Source organism: Stomoxys calcitrans, chromosome 2, assembly GCF_963082655.1.
Source record: "Stomoxys calcitrans chromosome 2, idStoCalc2.1, whole genome shotgun sequence".
Classification (NCBI taxonomy): domain Eukaryota; kingdom Metazoa; phylum Arthropoda; class Insecta; order Diptera; family Muscidae; genus Stomoxys; species Stomoxys calcitrans.
Genome location: NC_081553.1, coordinates 185,162,715 through 185,181,984, shown reverse-complemented (window position 1 = coordinate 185,181,984; position 19,270 = coordinate 185,162,715). Strand labels below are relative to the sequence as shown.

Genomic DNA, 19,270 nt, shown 5'->3' with positions numbered 1-19,270 from the left:
AAATTGCCATAAGGGCAATAACAACCAGGACGGTAAGGTCACGAACATTCTTGGAGTGTAAGAAGGAGATTAACGACTTTTCTGAGAACGGTAAGATCCGCATTATTTGGATGCTGGGCCATAACAGAGTAAGGGAGAATGAAAGACCAGACGATTTAGTAGTAAAAGGCAGAGGACTGCCGTAAATAAACTTGGTTAACCCGAAGTCTTTCGGGTCTACGCAGTCCGAGTTAAGGGCATAGGCGACGAATGCTTTGTAACAGCGAAGGACTTTGTAACAGCGAAAAGGTCGTTAGGACGAAGAAGGTTTTATACGTAGATTCGAATCATAAAAAGACGAGCACATTACTGAATGGAAGTAAGAAGGAGGTCAGTATAGATTTTGGTATTATATCGGAACACCTAGGACTACGGGCAAAAAATGCAAATTTGCCCATGAACATTCCATTAAGGAACAGGTGCAAACTCCTCACATATATTATTGATCATCATGACATTCTAAGTCGATCTAGCTATGTCCGCCCATCTGCTCGTCTGTCTGCCCTTCTGGGGAAAGCACGCTATCTTTCGAAGGAGTAAAGCTACGGGCTTGAAAATTTGCACAATTACTGCCAATTTGTGTGGGTTGGTTAGGATTGTAAATGGACCACATCGGTCCATGTTTTGATATAGCTCCCACATAAACCGATATCACGATTTGACTTTTTGAGCATGTAGAGGGCGCAATTATTATCCGATTTAGCTGAAATTTTGTATTATAACGTAATCAATGACATTTAACAGATGGTTCGAGTCGGTTCAATACCTGATAAAGCTACATCTTGAGCCTCTAGAGGGCGCAATTCTTATCCGAATTGGCTGAAATTTTGCACAATGACTCCCTCTATGACCCCTAATATATGTGCTAAGTACGGCCTAAATCGATTAATCGTCACAGCTGGCAAATCAAGGATATACGCATATGACTCCGAAAAAAATAACAAATTTGTGGGTCTTCAAAGACGAGCAAAATCCGAAGAAAGTTGTTCGAAAGAATTAGGCCCTTCGACATCATTCTTCAGTTTGCTCCACGTCGGTCCAGATTTGGATATAGCTGTCACATGGACCGATCTCTCGATTTAAGGTTTGGGGCCCATAAAGGGCGCATTTATTGTCCGATGTCGCCGAAATTTTGGACAGTGAGATGTGTTAGGCCCTTCAACATTCTTCTTCAATTTGGTCTAGATCGGTCCAGATTTGAATATAGCTGTCATATAAACCGATCTCTCTATTTAATGTTTTAGGCCCATAAAAGCCATATTTTTTTTACCGATTTTGCCAAAATTTGAGACTGTGAGTTCTGTTAGGTCCTTCGACATCCTTCCTCAATTTGGCTCAGATCGGTTCTGATTTGAATATAGCTGTCATATAGACCGATCTCTCGATTTAAGATTTTGGGCACATAAAAGGCGCAATTTATTGTCCGTTGTCACCGAAATTTGGGACAGTGAGTAGTGTTAGGACCTTCGACATTCTTCTGCAACTTGTCCTAAATCGGCACAGATTTGAATATAGCTGCCATGTAGACCGATATCTAAATTTAAGTTCTTAGGCCCATAAAAGCCGCATTTTTTTACCGATTTTGCCAAAATTTGGGACAGTGAGATGTGTTAGGCCCTTCAACATTCTTCTTCAATTATGTCTAGATCGGTCCAGATTTGAATATAGCTGTCATATAGACCGATCTCTCGATTTTAGGTTTTGGGCCCATAAAAGGCTTATGTTAGGCTTCTCGACATCCGTGTCGTATATAGCTCAGATCGGTTTATTTTTAGATATAGCTACTAAAAAACCAATATTTTGTTATACATCATTGGACAATGACTTGCACTTATTAGTATTTGGTCCAAATCGGAACATAATTCGATATAGCTGCTATGAGGCATAAGGTATGCCTTTTTCCCCGGATTTTGACGAAAGGTGGTTTACATATATACCCGAGTTGGTGGGTATCCAAAGTTCGGCCCGGCCGAACTTAACGCCTTTTCACTTGTTGATGATAAAAATTTACATTTTCATGATTTGGCCAGAAATTTATATAGCAGCCCTCGTTTAAGATTTAGCAGATTTTAATAATTTTTTCAAATGTTTCTGTTAGGGTTGCAGCGCACCCAACCATCCAACGCTTTAACCGGGATCTGGCATTGCCAAATAAAAGTAGTAAAAAGAAATATTTAAAAAAAAAACTTACTTTTAAAAACTTCACAGCACTGTCTTTGGAGAGTATTTTGGATTTTCTTAAAACTTTTCACAATTAAACAATTTTTATAGGTCAAACATTTTTAAATTTTTGCATGGGATGTATTTTTAAATTTTTTTTTTTATTTATTTCACAATTATATATTTGTTTAAAATTTTTATAGGTAGCACAGTTTAAATTTTTAGCTGGGGATGTATTTTTAATTTTTTTTATTCATTTATTTATCTCGGTCATTCTTTACTTGTATGTCTCGCGTGTTTTTTTTTTTTTTAATTTAAAAAACTTTTTTTTTTTGGTTTTTTTTCTCAAATATTAAACTTAACGTTTGTTTGAAATCTGTTTATTTTTTCTTTAATTTTGTTTTAAATCTTTTTTTAAGTTTAAAATTGCAATCGCTTTTGCTTACACTTTATTTGGTGAATTTTTCACATTCTCCCATCTCTTCATCAACTTAAGTGGTTCACACACAATTTATTAAGCCTTCCATACATTTGGTGAGTTACTTAAAGCACTACAGATTTCTCTACAAAATCCATTTTCTTGGGTCAATTTCCGTTTTTTCTTAACCTTCTTTCCTTTGGAAATTTCATTTCACATTTTGGCCCATATTTTGCACTTCAACACTCATTTCGAATGTAATAAAAAACACTGACCAATACGCATGGCGCCCTTGCAGAAGACAAAGGAGGACGCATTTACCGCCGCTTTTTGACGCATACAAGAAGTCAATGCAACGCGTAAGCAGACAAACACCAACATTTAGCTGCGAATAAAACACGTCCGTTTCGTTTACAATTTAGCGTGAAACTGATTTTGGATTATGTGCTTCCTAATTTTCTACTTGTTGGGTTGTGTTGTGTGGCGTTGTGCCGTGTTAACAACATCACACGCACACACAGCACACGACGTAAGCCGCAAGCTGCATATCTCACATTCAGTTAATAGTCAGCCAGCCAGCAACATTGTTAAAACGGCTGCTGTATGGGAAAAACATTCGCTGCCGCGCAGCCACATCAACATTCGCATCTCTGCCAAGGGGAGGGAGCCCACATGAAATACGCCAATGTTTAGTGACCATATTCTCAGTCTCAGATGTCTCTGCAGGAGACCAACTGCGCTGCTTTGCTCTTCTCTGCTCTGCTAACGTCTGGTCTGTTGTTACAAGTGTGTTTGGCTCCTAAAAACATAAGTTTTTGTTTTGTTATTGCTTTTGTTGTACACTCGTCTCATATGGTGGGGGGAGGGGGTAAGAGACAATAACAATCGTGCTACGATGACATGCTTTCATTCGTTATAACAGCTAAAGCACTTCGGTTTGTTTTGATTGTTGTTAGTATTGTTGCTACAAAATTCATTCATGTTTTCATCGTTGCTCTACCCCACGTAAAGCCCCTTTATCAATGCGTGTGTGTGTGTGGAAACAGCTGTTTTTTGTTTACCAAAGTTTTTGGTAATTGTACGAGTATTACTTTTGATAATTCTGTTTAGAGGGGGAGTAAAACAAGCAACATTATTGCTTCAACTTTGCTATCATCAAATGTTGATAAGTAGAAAACTTTTGTTGTCAACATCAAGAGTTTTGGCTTGCTTTTGTTTACTTAATACTTGGAATATTGTGGTAGGACAAGCAAAATTTCCATAAATCATGTCATGAAGAAACCTGGGGGAGGGCGAAGAAAATTTAATCTGTTTATAATGGCATAACTTGAGAAAAATTTTAGTAAAGATGAATAAATATTTAAAAAGTTATATTTAATAAGTCTTAATGGAACCGTTGAGGAGGCGGACGTGTTGTTATTTCACTCCACAAGAATTTCTCCATATCTCGTAATAGGTGCAAGACATTTTTAGCAACTCAAGGATAACTCCGATGGTTTTATCCACTAGGAGGTTGATTGCAGTGGAGCGCCAGGTCTTGAGCCTAGGGGAAGACTTCAATTGGACTCTTAAGACCCTTTGAAGACATGGAATAATAAAAGGCGCATCGCTTTCAGGATTATTGAGATGTTTAACGCAATGATCCTAATACTCTCACCGATAGTAAGAGTACTTCATAAATTGGGCTATGAGATTTGCTGCATTGGGTACATAAAATGCCCCAGGTCTCGAATTAGTAACGGCACAGTAGTCTCGGGTCATAGATACGGCATAAGGCGGGATTTGGTGATATTCGTACGTTTAGATACTAAAAAGTACTGCAAAGTACGAAATGGTACATATTTACCCAGTGATAACGGAAAGGGCTAAAACTTTGTTCTTGGGCTCAAATTAAAGAACGTCTCGAAAAAATAAGGGTTGGTAAAAAAAATTCGGAAAATAGTACCGGAAGTGGGATAATTTGGTACTTTTTTATAAATTGAACTAGAGCTCTCAATTTTGAGACATAGATACACTATGGCAACCTTAACTGGGTAACTGTAACAGTTTTTGGAAATTTATACATTTAGATACCAAAAAAAGTACCAAAAAGTACGAAATGGGTGAAATTTGTATAGGGCGGATGGATAGAGGTAGAATTTTGAAATTTGTCTTCAAAGACATCTGGTGCAAGAAGATGGGTTTAAAAGGAAACAAATAAAAGCGTGCTATGTTCGGCCGGGCCGAATCTTGGGCACCCACCACTTTGGATTCTGCTAAAATATGGGAGCTATATCTGGTTATAGACTGATTTGGACCGTAGTTGGAACAGTTGTTTAGAGGCATAACATAAAATTTCAGCCAAATCGGATAAAAATTCAGGGTTGTAGGGCTCATGAAGTCAATTCGGGAGATAGGATTATATGGGAGCTATATCAGGTTATTGACCAATTCGGACCGTACTTGGAACAGTTTTTTGGAGTCATAAAAGAACACTAAGTGAAAAATTTCAGCAAAATAGGGCTAAAATTGTGACTTGTAAGGGATCAAGAATTCAAATCGGGAGATCGGTTTATATGGGAGCTATATCAGGTTATGGATCGATTCGGACCGTACTTAGCCCAGTTGTTGGAAGTCACAACTAAATACTTCGTGCAAAATTTCATTCAAATCAGATAAGAATTGCGCCCTCTAGAGGCTCAAGAAATCAAGACACAAGATCGGTTTATATGGCAGCTATATCAGGTTTTTGAAGCGATTTCAACCTTATTTGACACAGTTGTTGAACATTATAATAAAATAAGTCATGCAAAATTTCAGCCAAATCGGATAAGAATTGCGCCCTCTAGAAGCTCAACAAGTCAAGTCCCCAGATCAGTTTATATGACAGCTATGTCAGATTATGAACCGATTTGAACCCTACTTTTCACAGTTGTTGGATATCATAACAAAATACGTCAATCAAAATTTCAGTCATGCAAAATTTCAGCCAAATCGGATAAGAATTGCGCCCTCTAGAAGCTCAACAAGTCAAGTCCCCAGATCAGTTTATATGACAGCTATGTCAGATTATGAACCGATTTGAACCCTACTTTTCACAGTTGTTGGATATCATAACAAAATACGTCAATCAAAATTTCAGCCAAATCGGATAGGAATTGCGCCCTCTAGAAGCTCAAGAAGTCAAGACCTAAGATCGGTTTATATGTCATCTGTATCAGGTTATGGACCGATTTGAACCTTATTTGACACAGTTGTTGAACATTATAATAAAATAAGTCATGCAAAATCAGAAGCTGAAGATGTCAAGTGACCAGATCGGTTTATATGACAACTATATCAGGTTATGAACCGATTTGAACCAACCTCTAGAGGCTCAAGAAGTCAAGACCCAAGATCGGTTTATATGGCAGCTATATCAAAACATGGACCTATATGGCCCATTTATAATCCCAACCGACCTTCACTGATAAGAAGTATTTTTGAAAAATTTCAAGCGGCTATCTTTACTCCTTTGAAAGTTAGCGTGCTTTCGACAGACAAACGGTCGGACGGACAGACGGACGGACATGGCTCGATCGACATAAAATGTCACGACGATCAGGAACATATATACTTTATGGGGTCTCAGACGAATATTTCGAGTAGTTACATTAGGAGGGGAAAACCACGGCTGAAAACTGTTTCTGATGGTCCCGCCAGGATTCGAATATAGGCGTTCAGCATCATAGATGGACATGCTAACCTCTACTCTACGGTGGCAATATGTCATGTAAAAACTTTTGCTCAAAAGAGGTGTTGCACTGCGGCTCGCCGTTCGGACCCGGCTATAAAAAGGAGGCTCCTTATCATTGAGCTCAAACTTGAATCGGACTGCACTCATTGATATGTGAGAAGTTTGCCGCTGTTCCTTAATGGAATGTTCATAGGCAAATTTGCGTTTGCAATACGGTAAAAGGTACCTCAGGTTTGGTCCTTTAAAATTCATCTCCTTGTCAATATACATCTCTCTCCTTTTCTATGGCGTTAAGACCCACTTTATAGAATAAAAAAAAATTACTGCTATCCCATCTCTTCTTCCTCTGCCTAAATACAGCAATAAAAACTCTCAAGCAAAATCATTTATGGCAAATCCTGTTGCTAAATTTGGATTTATGTAAATATTTGTAGCATAGACCCATCTAAATTTAGCTCATTTAAATCAAATTCTCCAATGAGGCTACACATTTTATGGGTGTCATATAAATGTCTGTCGATGGTTGAAGTTTTCGTGCCGGTTTTTTTTTTTCATTCAAGAAAATCATTCCTGAAATGTTGATGCTCAACGTTTGCAATTTAATTTTATGATTTGTCATCTGCAATGGGCTTTTCTTATTATGCTTCGACTTCTTCAATGAAGATAAGTAAATAAAGACTGTCTGTCCATGGAGGCAGACAAACAAAGAAAAAAAAAACAGACAGAGTCATGCACACAAGAGCTGCAAGAATCAATAAAATTTTATTGAATTACTTTCGATGAAACTCTCGTTTTCCGCTCTAAGGCAAATGGTAAATGTTTATTTTCTGCAGAATGAGTATGGTGCTCTTTTTAATTAAATTTCCTCTGAAGTGCTTTAATGTTAACACAACACTTGAGGTGGTACTTAAAACAAGTGCGTTGGCAACATAATGTCTTAGGGGGTGCCATGTTGCAGAAACATTTCAAATGTTGCTAAAGAGAAAAAAAGCTTTAGTTTGAAAACATTTAAGAGAAACATGTTGCATATCAGTTTGCAGTAAATACAATGGGGTGAATTAAGTAAACTAGAATATAATGACAGCCAGTGCATCAGCCTGGGTCGTGGATCCCAAGTGCCGCAAAGTACTTCTTTGACCGGAAGTCCTTATTCAACTCCTAAGCTATCCCCGCAGTGTGGGAAGTCCGAACTACAGAATCCTTTGTGTAAACAGAACCAGTTCCGTCTTCCTTGCATTCACCCTGAAAGAATGTTCGATAAAAATGTTTATAAATCCATCCGTAACTACATAGAATTACAAACTCATCAGCTTACGCACTCATCTTTACCTGAATCGCATCATATTAACACAAGAATCCATAGCATCGGTGAAATGATGCCACCTCGAGGTGTACCCATTGTGGCGTTAACACTTACCGGTGTTTGACCAATTCTCTCCATGATATCTCTATGAGAAAGCATAATCTCAACTATCACGCTACTATTTATTATCACAACTGCAAATGCAAATTTTACCCATGAACATTCCATTAAGGAATTGGGGCAAACTTCTCACAAATCAATGAGTGCTGTCCGATTCAATTTTAAGCTCAATGATAAGGGACCTCCTTTTTATAGCCGAGTCCGAACGGCGTGCCCCAGAACGACACCTCTTTGGGGAGAAGTTTTTACATGGCAAAATAGCATTAGGAGGGGATAACCACCGCTGAAAAATTTTCTGATGTTCTCGCCAGGATTCGAACCCGTTCAGCGTCATAGCGGACATACTATCCTCTGCGCTACGGTGACCTAATTATCCCAACTATCACGCTGATATTTACACCTGCATCCCATAACCCCCTCACTATAGCAGATGCACGCCCATTCAATATCCAACACCAAAGGGAATTCCTTATATCCAGTATCCTCTTAAGGTGATACACCATGCTATGTGTGCGTGCTGGCATCTACAGAAATGGGACAGATTTAAACAAAGGTTTGATATATGATTCCTTCCATATTTGTGGTAGATATCCATACCTATAATGCTATATGGTGTTGTGGTCTGGTGGACGGCGTTTCAAAAGTCCACCTAGTGCCCAATACTTAACCGGATCAAAGGGATGGCTTGTTTGTGCATCACAGCCACACTGAGAACGACCCCATCTGATGCACCGAATATATTTCTACATGTGTGTGTATCAACGAGTAGTTCTAGTGTTTCCTCACTAGACATTGTCCATACATTCTCTGACTTCTGAATATACCCCACCGTAATAGGTCTCGAGGACAGAATCCTTAGCCTAGAGACCTCAGATGTATCCTCCACAGAGCAGCAGAATTCCACCCAGGATTTGTTCTGAGCCTTTCTTAGCTCGCCCTTATATTTTCTTAGCTCAGTCTAATAGATATCCTAATCGTATGGTGCTCTTGTGGCTTTTGCTCTGTTGAAGAGTTTTCTGCAGTTCTTCCATAGACCAACCAGCTCTGTAGTCCACCATGGCGGTCGCTGTTTGCCCCCTGACTTGGCACTGGGGCATGCTGACACAAGCGAGCCATTCAAGGCCTTCGTGATCCGCTTGACCATTGTGTCTATATCCTCCGCAGTTTTCACTTCCTTTTCTGGTCTAGAAGGGATAGACGTGCAGAGTTTGTGCCGAAATTTATCCCAATTCGGTTTTTTTCTGTTTAGCCGAAGGACCACTACTTCAGTGTTTTCTCCAAGATTGAAACTAATATAACGATGATCAGAGAAGCTGTGGTCATCCAACACTTTCCCGTCGCATATTCTTCCACTCACATCTTCCGATACAATGGTAGTATCTTGTACCTCCTGCCTGTTCCTAGTAATAAATGTCATCAGTTCGACGTTTAATTTTCTGGTAGAATTTCCGGACTTCATTCTGCAGGCCTCTATATTCGCTCATGACTTTCCATTTTTCTTTTCTTCCTATAAAATGGACGTTTCCCAATTTTTTTCTATACCAGTCCCTCGCCTGACTGAAGGGTTGCTCTGAATGCCACATCCTAGTCTTCAGTTGCATTTGGGAGCTCCTGGTGTACCTTGAGTTTCATGGGGAAGATTCTTGATAGTACGGATTTCGCTGCATTTTCCATGCCTTTTGTGCAAATTGTGGATAGTCTTTCATCCATCGAAGTACACCCGGTAACAAGGAGGTTTCAGCTCCAACTAACAACCACAAATAGGTCCACAACCAAACACGTCGTTGTTGTTGTAGTCACATTTGTATGTGGAGTTGGCAATCCTCGTCAAGCTGCTATAGGTGAGCAAGCATGTTTCGGTCTCAAGGACTGCGGGAGCAGGGTGGCCATCGCATTGTCGTATCAAGTATCATAGGCACTCAGTATTTATGTAAGAGGCGGTGCCGCTCGGTCTCTCATTAAGACTATCCGCTCGATACCGCTGATTATCCACGACTGCTGTTGCAGCTACTCCGCATGGAGCATTTCACTATCCGCAACAAGTGGATGCTCCCATTAGCTCGCAACTGCCGTTGCAGCTACTCCGTATGGAGCATTCCACTATCCGCAACCCATGGACGCACCTGGTAGCTCGCAGCTAAGCTAAGAATCAGCTGAGCTGGATTTCGAAATAAACAGGGTAGTCAACGAACATAAGCGGAATTTTTGGCTGCAACACTTGGAGCAATGTAACTTAGGCACCGGCTTAGGCAAGCTGTGGTCTACTGTTAGGTCACTCTCGAACCCCGGTAGACGGGATGACAGGACCTCAGTCACTTTTGGCAAAGTAACTGTGACTGATCTGAAAGGATGCGCCAGTTTGTTCAACCGTCAATTTATTGTGCATCACGAGAGTGAGAGGGCTAGGAGGAGAGCCATTCGTCGTATTCGTGATCTCCGAGTCAATGGACAGCCTATCGTGGGCGAAGTTGCGAATGTCATCCGTGGCGCCAAATTCTCCAAGGCGTTAGGCCCCGGCGGAATCTCTACATTGATGTTGAAGAATCTGGATTTACCTGGAGTTGAGTACCTTACTACTGTCCTCAACCTGTCTTTGAATACTTTTATTGTTCCGGATGTCTGCAAAATGGACAGAGTGATACCGCTACTGAAGCCAGGTAAGGACCCGAGTTTTGGGGAATCGTACAGACCGATCTCCCTTTACTCACCAGTAGCAAAGACGCTTGAGGCATTACTCCTCCCGAGCCTCGTAGGAGAATTTCCATTCGCTGAGCTACAACATGGATTTCGAAGACTGCATAGCACAAAAACTGTTTTGCATGCAATCACCTCACATATTTGGCATGGCTTCAATCAGCCCAGGCCATGTGATAGCACGATCCTCGTGGCACTGGACCTATTGAAGGCATTCGACAGCCTTGCCAAACTATTTGAGGACATCGGCAACACGTCCCTCCTGCCAGGCCTGAAACGCTGAATCGCGAATTATCGGTGTGGTCGCCAGTCATGTGTGGAATTTAGGGATAGGAAGTCGAAGCACCATAGAGTGAAACAGGGAGTTCCCAAAGGCGGGGTGATATCTCCGGCACTGTTTAACTTCTACCTATACTCCATTCCACCCCCTACAGATGGCATAGAGATCGTATCATATGCGGACGATTGTACGATCATGGCCTCAGGCCCCCCACCCAATTTTGACATCTGCTATAGGTTGAACGTCTACTTCAACGAACTTGCCTCATATTTCGCTGCCACCAAATCTTCAGCCACATTGTTCACTACAAATACGCGTGAGGTGAATACTGAGCTGACTGTGATGGTCGATGGAGAAATGATTCCGACCATCAAGTGTCCCAAAATACTTTGCGTCACATTTGACAGCTCTTACACATTACTCCCCCACATGCCACAGCAATTTGCGTCAAAAGAAGAAACAAGGTCCTCAAGGCACTTGCTGGCAGCACTTGGGGTGCAGACAAAGAAACCTTGTTGATCACGTACAAAGCAATTGGCCGTTCTGTGGTAAGTTATGCAGCGCCAGTGAGACCACACTGAAGTGGAACAATATTCAGAACAGCGACGGGCTATCTCCTCAGTTCTCATGTGGACCACCTCCATCGGGAGACAAAAATCCTACCAGTGCGATGACATAACTACATGCTGTCTAAGCCATACCTTTTGGGCTGTTATCGCAGAGATCATCCTGAATGCCGCTCTTCGAACTGCGATGGGCTGTCTCCTCAGTTCTCATGTGGACCACCTCCATCGGGAGACAAAAATCCTGCCAGTGCGATGACAAAACTATTTGCTGTCTAAGCAATACCTTTTGGGTTGTTATCGCAGAGATCATCCCAATCATCATCTTGTGGATAGATATCCACCGCCCAAAAGCCTTAAGGTAGATCTAGAGCGTGAGGTTCAGCGTTACAAGAGAGAACCTCTAGATCAAGCGGCATATCAAGCAGGTCTAGACAACATTCGTGCAGACACGGTAGCAGATGCGGTAAATGGCTACCGGCTGAATGTAGTCCTTGGAGAACAACCGCCTCCCATTGCACCTGAAGAAATTGACCTCCCGCGGCAAACCAGACTAGTTCTGGCTCAATTACATTCCGGCAGATGCAGCCGCCTCAACATCTACAGAGCAAGGATTGATGCAAGATGTAAGGCCCGATTGTAACCAGGGACCGCACGATACACGTCACCTGTTTAATTGCCCAGCCAGACTCAGTCGACTCAGACATAGATCCCTGGTGATGCACTTCATCTTAGTCACAGAGTTCCTGGGTCTTGACACTCAACGGAATCAAGCAGACGAAACAAGGAACACAACAAACTGCTACAACAAAACCACCGTAACACCAATGCAACCGCAAGCCGCCCGACTAGACAAAATGTAGTTCCAGGCTGCTATTGACATAAAATAGTGATACTCAATTTAATTCTGGGTATTTAGCGTTCATCATTGTGGATTCCATGTATGAACTGCATATTATGTTTAAATTTATTCAGAAATTTCCAGTAATGACATACATTTTGATTCTTATCCTCTCATAACGCTATGATTTTATTTCAGTACATAATTATAACATTCAACATCTAATATTTATGAGAGTAAATTCTCTGAAGTGATTTGTTCCAGATACAGTGGACATAAGAGTTTAGCTCGTACTATGCTACACAGCGCAAATTGTAATGAAACCATCATTCACACTCAAAATTATAATTTGCCTATGAGCATTGCTTTTGTTCCACTGCTAAAATAGTCAACAAACGATGTCTATAGATAGAGCAGTGTTTGTATTTGAAGAACCTTGTCATGATGATGATGATGAGACGGACTATGGTCCAGCTCTTGCATTGACGTATGCTGAAATGGATGTTAATGATTCGTTTCGCAACATTCAAACCAGAATCATGAATAATGAAATGACGACAAAGTTCCCAAGGATAACCAAGTAAAATGTAAACAGCTTGTGTGTTAGTGTGTGTGTGTGTTTGTGTTAGAGTGTGTGCCCAACTTCACTAAACAAATATAAATAAATCTCAATACAATGACACAACATGAGTCATAGTTTTCAATGGCCCATTTTGCCTTCCAGGAAAGGCTTCATGGTTTATGATGGAATTCATGGTCTGTAACACAAAATTACATGAAATTATGTTTACTCGCTTATTTGTATGAGATTTTGAAATACTTAGCGTCGCATAATGATGAAAAGTGGGGTGAAAAAAAGAGTTTTTGAAGGAAAATGGAATACAGAGGTGAAAAGAAATGAAATATCGAGCTGTTTAGGCCCTAATACAAGCACCTTAAAATACAACATTTAATCAAATTTTCTCTGAAGACAAACTTTGCCTGAAATTTTCTCTAAACACAAGATTTCTATAAAATTATCCCTAAAACCAAATTTCCACAAAATTTTCTCTCAAGACAAGAATTCCATTAAATTTTTCTCTGAAACTAGGTTAAGTTAGCCGGAGTGGGTTGCCCACCAAAGGTGAGTTTAATCGGAGGCCAGTCAGACCCATTGTGGTACCCCAGAAAGAAAGGGGAGAGAAAGAAGAAGTGAGACCTCGGACTAGAGGTTATACACGAATAAAAGAAAAACAGGAGGAATGGAGAACCATAAAATTTTCCCCAAAACCAAATTTCCAAAAAATTTTCCCTGAAACTAGCTTAGGTTAGGTTGAGTGGATTGCCTACCAAAGGTGAGTTCACTCCAAGGTCATTCTGGTGCCCTAGAAAGAAAGGGAAGAGAACGAAGATGTGAGACCTCGGATTAGAGTTAAAAACTAATAAAAGAAAAACAGGAGGAATGGAGAACCCGAGCGGGGGGTGAAGAAACGCCCATCCTCATGCAAGCACGAATGTACCTACGATGCAGCTTATGGCACCTCCCATCGGAACCATTCTGTTCCTTCAACAAATCTCAGGAGAGCTACCAGAGAGGTACGTTCGCAAGTTCACCCAGGTCGCAGAAGAAATGGCTCCCCAGAAAGGATAACCCACGTTCCTGTAGAGGCCAGCATTGAGCTTAAACTTGAATCGGACTGCACTCATTGAGAAGTTTGCCCCTGTTCCTTAGTGGAATGTTCATGGGCAAAATTTGCATTTGAATTTATGTTCCTGCAGACCCGAACATGAACACAGCAAGTGCTCAATAGTCACCTCTTTATCCTAATCGAGGCAACTCCTACAGAAGTCATTGTGCGCTATTCCCATGCGCGCCGCCATACGGCCAATGGAACAGTGCCCGGTTATGGCCTCTATTAAGGTACTTATCGACCTCTTACCGAACGCCAGTAACTCCTCGTCCTCCTCCTTTGGTCGAGCATCTTTGCAATCCGGCAAACATCCACCTAGTCCCATTTCGCCAACAACGCCGACCTGGCCATCCCCTCTACTGTGTTCAGTAGCTCGACAAATGGCACGTAGGCAAGACCGGTAGCTAGTCCGCCCGTCGCAGACGAATCCCTCCAGGATCACTCGTCCGCTCTGTCATTACCTGGAATCCCCTCATGGCCAGGAACCCATGTCAGCGTTGCATCATGGACCCGCAACCAATCCAGGGACTACAAACAATCCGCCACGCATCTGGACCCCAAGGCCTTAAGCACCGCCATACTGTCCACATAAATACCGAGTTTTGAGGGCGGTAAATCCATTGTCACTAGCTCGACTAATGGGACGTAGGCAAGACCAGTGGCTGGTCCGCCCGTCGCAGACGAACCCCTCCTGGCACACTCGTCCACTCTGTCATTCTCTGGGATCCCCTCATGTCCAGGAACCCATGTCAGCGTTACATAATGGACCCGGAGCCAAGCCAGTGACTCCAAACAATCCGCCACGCATCTGGACCTCAAGGCCTTAAGCGCCGCCATACTATCCACATAAATAACGAGTTTTGAGGGCGGTAAATCCATTGTCACTAGCTCGACAAATGGCACGTAGGCAAGACCGGTGGCTGGTCCGCCCGTCGCAGACGAACCCCTCCTAGACCACTCGTCCGCTCTTTCATTCCCTGGAATCCTCTCATTCCCTGGAATCCTCTCATGTCCAGGAACCCATGTCAGCGTCACATAGCGAACCCGGACCCTATCCAGGGACCCCAAAAGAATCCACCACTCATCTCGACTTCACCATCCTCGATCTAAATGCCTTGAGCGCCACCATACTGTCCACATAAATCCTGTGTTTTGAGGGCGGTAAATCCCTTACCAGAATTTCCCTTTCGGTTACTGCAATGGCACAAACCTCTTCCTGAAAGACCATACACTCGACCGGTAGTCTCAGAGACATACCAATATCGAGTGCATCAGAGTAGACCCCTAATGCAGTCCCTGACTCCATCTTGGAGACATCGGTGTAGATCGAGGTCTCAACTGTTTTCAGTAACTCGACAAATGGCACGTAGGCAAGACCGGTAGCTAGTCCGCCCGTCGCAGACGAACCCCTCCTGGACCACTCGTACGCTCTCTCATTCCCTGGAATCCCCACATGTTCAGGAACCCATGTCAGCGTTACATCGTGGACCCGGAGCCTATCCAGGGACCCCAAACAATCCACCACTCATCTCGTTCTCACCATGCTCGACCCTAATGTCTTGAGCGCCACCATACTGTCCACATAAATCCTGCGTTTTGAGGGCGGCAAATCCCTTACCAGAATTTCCCTTTCGGCTACTGCAATGGCACAGACCTCTGCCTAAAAGACCATACACTCGACTGGTAGTCTGAGAGACATACCGATATCGAGTGCGACAGAGTAGACCCCTAATGCAGACCCTGACTCCATCTTGAAGACATCGGTGTAGATCGAGGTCTCATCCTCTTCAATTACAGCATTCGCTCTAAATTCATCCCACCCAGGAAAACGAATCGTGAATGCCCTCACTCCTTTCGGCACTGGTATCGGAGATCAGAGATGCCCCTCCGCATCCATAACATCCAGAATTGAACTGTGGTCGCAAGCATCCTCCATTAGCATGTCGAGCTCCTTCAGCCTAAGCTCGACCTTGGCGGTGCAGTTCCGAATATAAGCCTCAATGGACTGCGTATCCAGTATCGCCTCCAGGCAAGCCTACGGTGCGGATCTCAGTGCCCCTGTGGCTCCTGCACTCGAACTCCCCCCCTCCCTCGCACGCGTCCTCTTCTCCGCGGCCTTTCACCATATCAGTTCACAGGTCAATATTGGTCTCACGATAGCCGTATACATCCAGTAAACCACTTCCTACCGAACATCCTCTTGCAGGAGCAAAATGCGCACTATGCCTTACGGTTTCTTTCCTCGGTATTCCTTTTCCAGGATAGTTTCGAATCGAGGATTTTGTATTTCGTCTCTTTCGACAGCCGCAGGGACCCCATCCATGGACGGCAGTCTGAACTCCGGATTCTTATATATACGCGTGAAAAGCACCAGCTCCGTCTTCGCTAGGTTATTCCTCAACCCATTTCTGGGAGCCTATCGCTACAACATCCTCAGTGACCCTTCCATGATCTCGCTGATCGTCGACCAGCAACCTGCAACCTGTACTACATTTTTTGATATCCGAAGGGGGCCGGACCATCCCCTATCCCCTATACTATTTTCAAAAACGGCATATCTCGGAGATGGGTACACTGATTTAAGCAAAATTTTGCATGCCACCATATGGTACACGAAATTGGTATAAAATGTCAAATAACCTGGGGGGACGCCCCATCCCAAAACCCACCGGAACGGACAGGTTTACCCATTGGGACAATATGGGTATCAAATGAAAGGTATTTAAAAGCAGAGTACAAATCTGGCATCAAAGTTTATTCCTTGGCGTCTGAGGGGCCTCCGCACCCCCCAAAACCCACCAACAGGACATGTATACCGATTGGGACAATATGGGTATCAAATGAAAGGTATTTAAAAGTAGAGTAAGGATAAGAGAGTTTATGCCACCCAGCATCATTGGGTGTATGGGTAAGAATGTATTTGAGGAAAATTATACAGTTGCATGCATAAAGACAAATGTGTGTGTGTGTGTGTGAGAATTCTATGAGAAGGGATTTCAAATGGATCTGACAAACCTTGAATGTTGGGAAGACTATCCTTCTAAACTGTATGAGTCACACCGAAGAGCTTATTCTTCTCTTCTTCACTCTCTCCTTTTCAGAGTAGTTGTGGTATATAAGAACTTATTCCTTGGTGTCTGAGGCCCCCAACAGGACAAATTTACCGATTGGGACAATATGAGTATCAATTGGAAGGTGTTTGAAAGTTGAGTACACATCTGATTTAAGAATTTGGTCCAAGGTGTCTACGGGGCCTCCCCAACCCCAAAAACCTCCAAAACGCGAATGAATGTCCAACGTCACAAAATGGGTATCAAATGAAAGGTCTTTGGGAGTTGACTACGAATCTGGCATACACATTTGGGACAGAGTGTGCGACTGGCTCACCCACTTAATATCCTTCAATAGAACGTGCAGTTCGAGCGGGATAATATTTGAATTAAAAGAAAGGTTCGAATCTTATGTTGATATAAGGATTAAAGTCTCTGGATCACGTCCAGACTCCTGCCATTCAGCAGGACATGTAGATCGCGACAATAAAGAACTCAAAATTGATACCCAATTTTGAGGCCAAGTGTTTGGGGTTCGTTTCACCCCATAAAATCCCCCTAAACCAATGGCAATTGGGGCATAAATGAAAGAAATTTGAGAATAGAGCACGATGCTGATATTTTTTCAGGGCTAAGTGCGTGGGTGACCACCCCACCCTACATACCCTTCAAACTGGACATACTATTTATGGACTATGGTAAAAAGGGGCTCAAATCCGATATCGGTTTTATGGCCAAGTGTTTCAGGGACGCTTCACCCCATAAACTCCGCTTGAACCACACATATATACCGACTATAGCAATATGTAGCTCAAACGTGCTTTTTTGGAGTAAAATATGAATCTGATATCCACTTTCGGGTTACAGAGTTTGGCTCTTCCAGTCAACCAACAAAACCAAGAGAATGGAATAGATCTAGCATCCAAACTTTAAAGGACGGACCCTCACCTTACCCTGTTTTCCAAAACCCCAGATCTCGGAGATGGTTGGAGTAATTTAAACGAAAATTAAGTTTGTTTATAATAAGTCAAAAACAGGAATTTGGTATCCTTATTAAGGGTGGGATATCTAGGGGGAGCTGCGTCACCCCCAAGGCCCGCCAAATGGAAATATAAACCAATAATGACAATATTGGTATTTGGGACTAGAGTACGAATCTGATATATGGAGGTCCACCTCACCCCAAAACTACCCCCTACCGGACATATTTACATAAGGCCACCATAGCGCAGAGGTTAGCATGTCCGCCTCTGACGCTGAACATCTGAGTTTGAATCCTTGCAAGAACATCACGAAATTTTTCGGCGTTGGTTAACCCCTCCTAATGCTGGCGACATTTGGGAGGTACTGTACCGTTTGGAATGGCAGCCATGTAAAAACTTCTCCTCCTCAAAGAGGTGTCGCACTACGGCACACCATTCGGACTGGGCAATAAAAAGGAGGCCCCTTATCATTGAGCTTAAACCTAAATCGGACAGCATTTTTTGATATGTGACAAGTTGGCCCTTGTTCCTTAATGGAATGTTCATGGGCATATTTGCATTTGCAGCAATATAAGGCTCTTCATTTGAAAGGTATTTGGGAGTAGAGCACCAATATGATATCCAAATTGGGGCGAAATATCTGAAGGGCCGTACCAGCTCCTCAAAACAGGACTTATTTCCCGACCGTGCCAGTAAAGGGCTTAGAGAAAAGAATAGAGTGAGAGAAGGCGCAGCGGAGCGGGCCCTACCCATCTAAAGACAAAATTTCCATGAAATTTTCTCTAAAGACAAAATTTCCATTAAATTTTCTCTAAAGACAAAATTTCCATGAAATTTTCTCTAAAGACAAAATTTCCATGAAATTTTCTCTAAAGACAAAATTTCCATGAAATTTTCTCTAAAGACAAAATTTCCGCTGAAATTTTCTCTAAAGACAAAATTTCCATGAAATTTTCTCTTAAGACAAAATTTCCATGAAATTTTCTCTAAAGACAAAATTTCCATGAAATTTCCTCTAAAGACAAAATTTCCATGAAATTTTCTCTAAAGACAAAATTTCCATGAAATTTTCTCTAAAGACAAAATTTCCATGAAATTTTCTCTAAAGACAAAATTTCCATGAAATTTTCTCTAAAGACAAAATTTCCATGAAATTTTCTCTAAAGACAAAATTTCCATGAAATTTTCTCTAGAGACAAAATTTCCATGAAATTTTCTCTAAAGACAAAATTTCCATGAAATTTTCTCTAAAGACAAAATTTCCATGAAATTTTCTCTAAAGACAAAATTTCCATGAAATTTTCTCTAAAGACAAAATTTCCATGAAATTTTCTCTAAAGACAAAATTTCCATGAAATTTTCTCTAAAGACAAAATTTCCATGAAATTTTCTCTAAAGACAAAATTTTCGCTGAAATTTTCTCTAAAGACAAAA

At 42.0% G+C, this 19,270-nt stretch overlaps 1 long non-coding RNA gene across 1 annotated transcript in view; it reads right to left on the bottom strand.

The window, feature by feature from the left end:
• Positions 1 to 2,746, bottom strand: part of LOC106089471 (uncharacterized) — an 88,521-nt gene extending 85,775 nt beyond the window's left edge. The window contains exon 1 of the long non-coding RNA XR_001221617.2: positions 2,231 to 2,746. This is a non-coding gene — a long non-coding RNA (uncharacterized LOC106089471). The remainder of the gene's footprint in view (positions 1 to 2,230) is intronic.
• Positions 2,747 to 19,270: the final 16,524 nt, after the last annotated feature.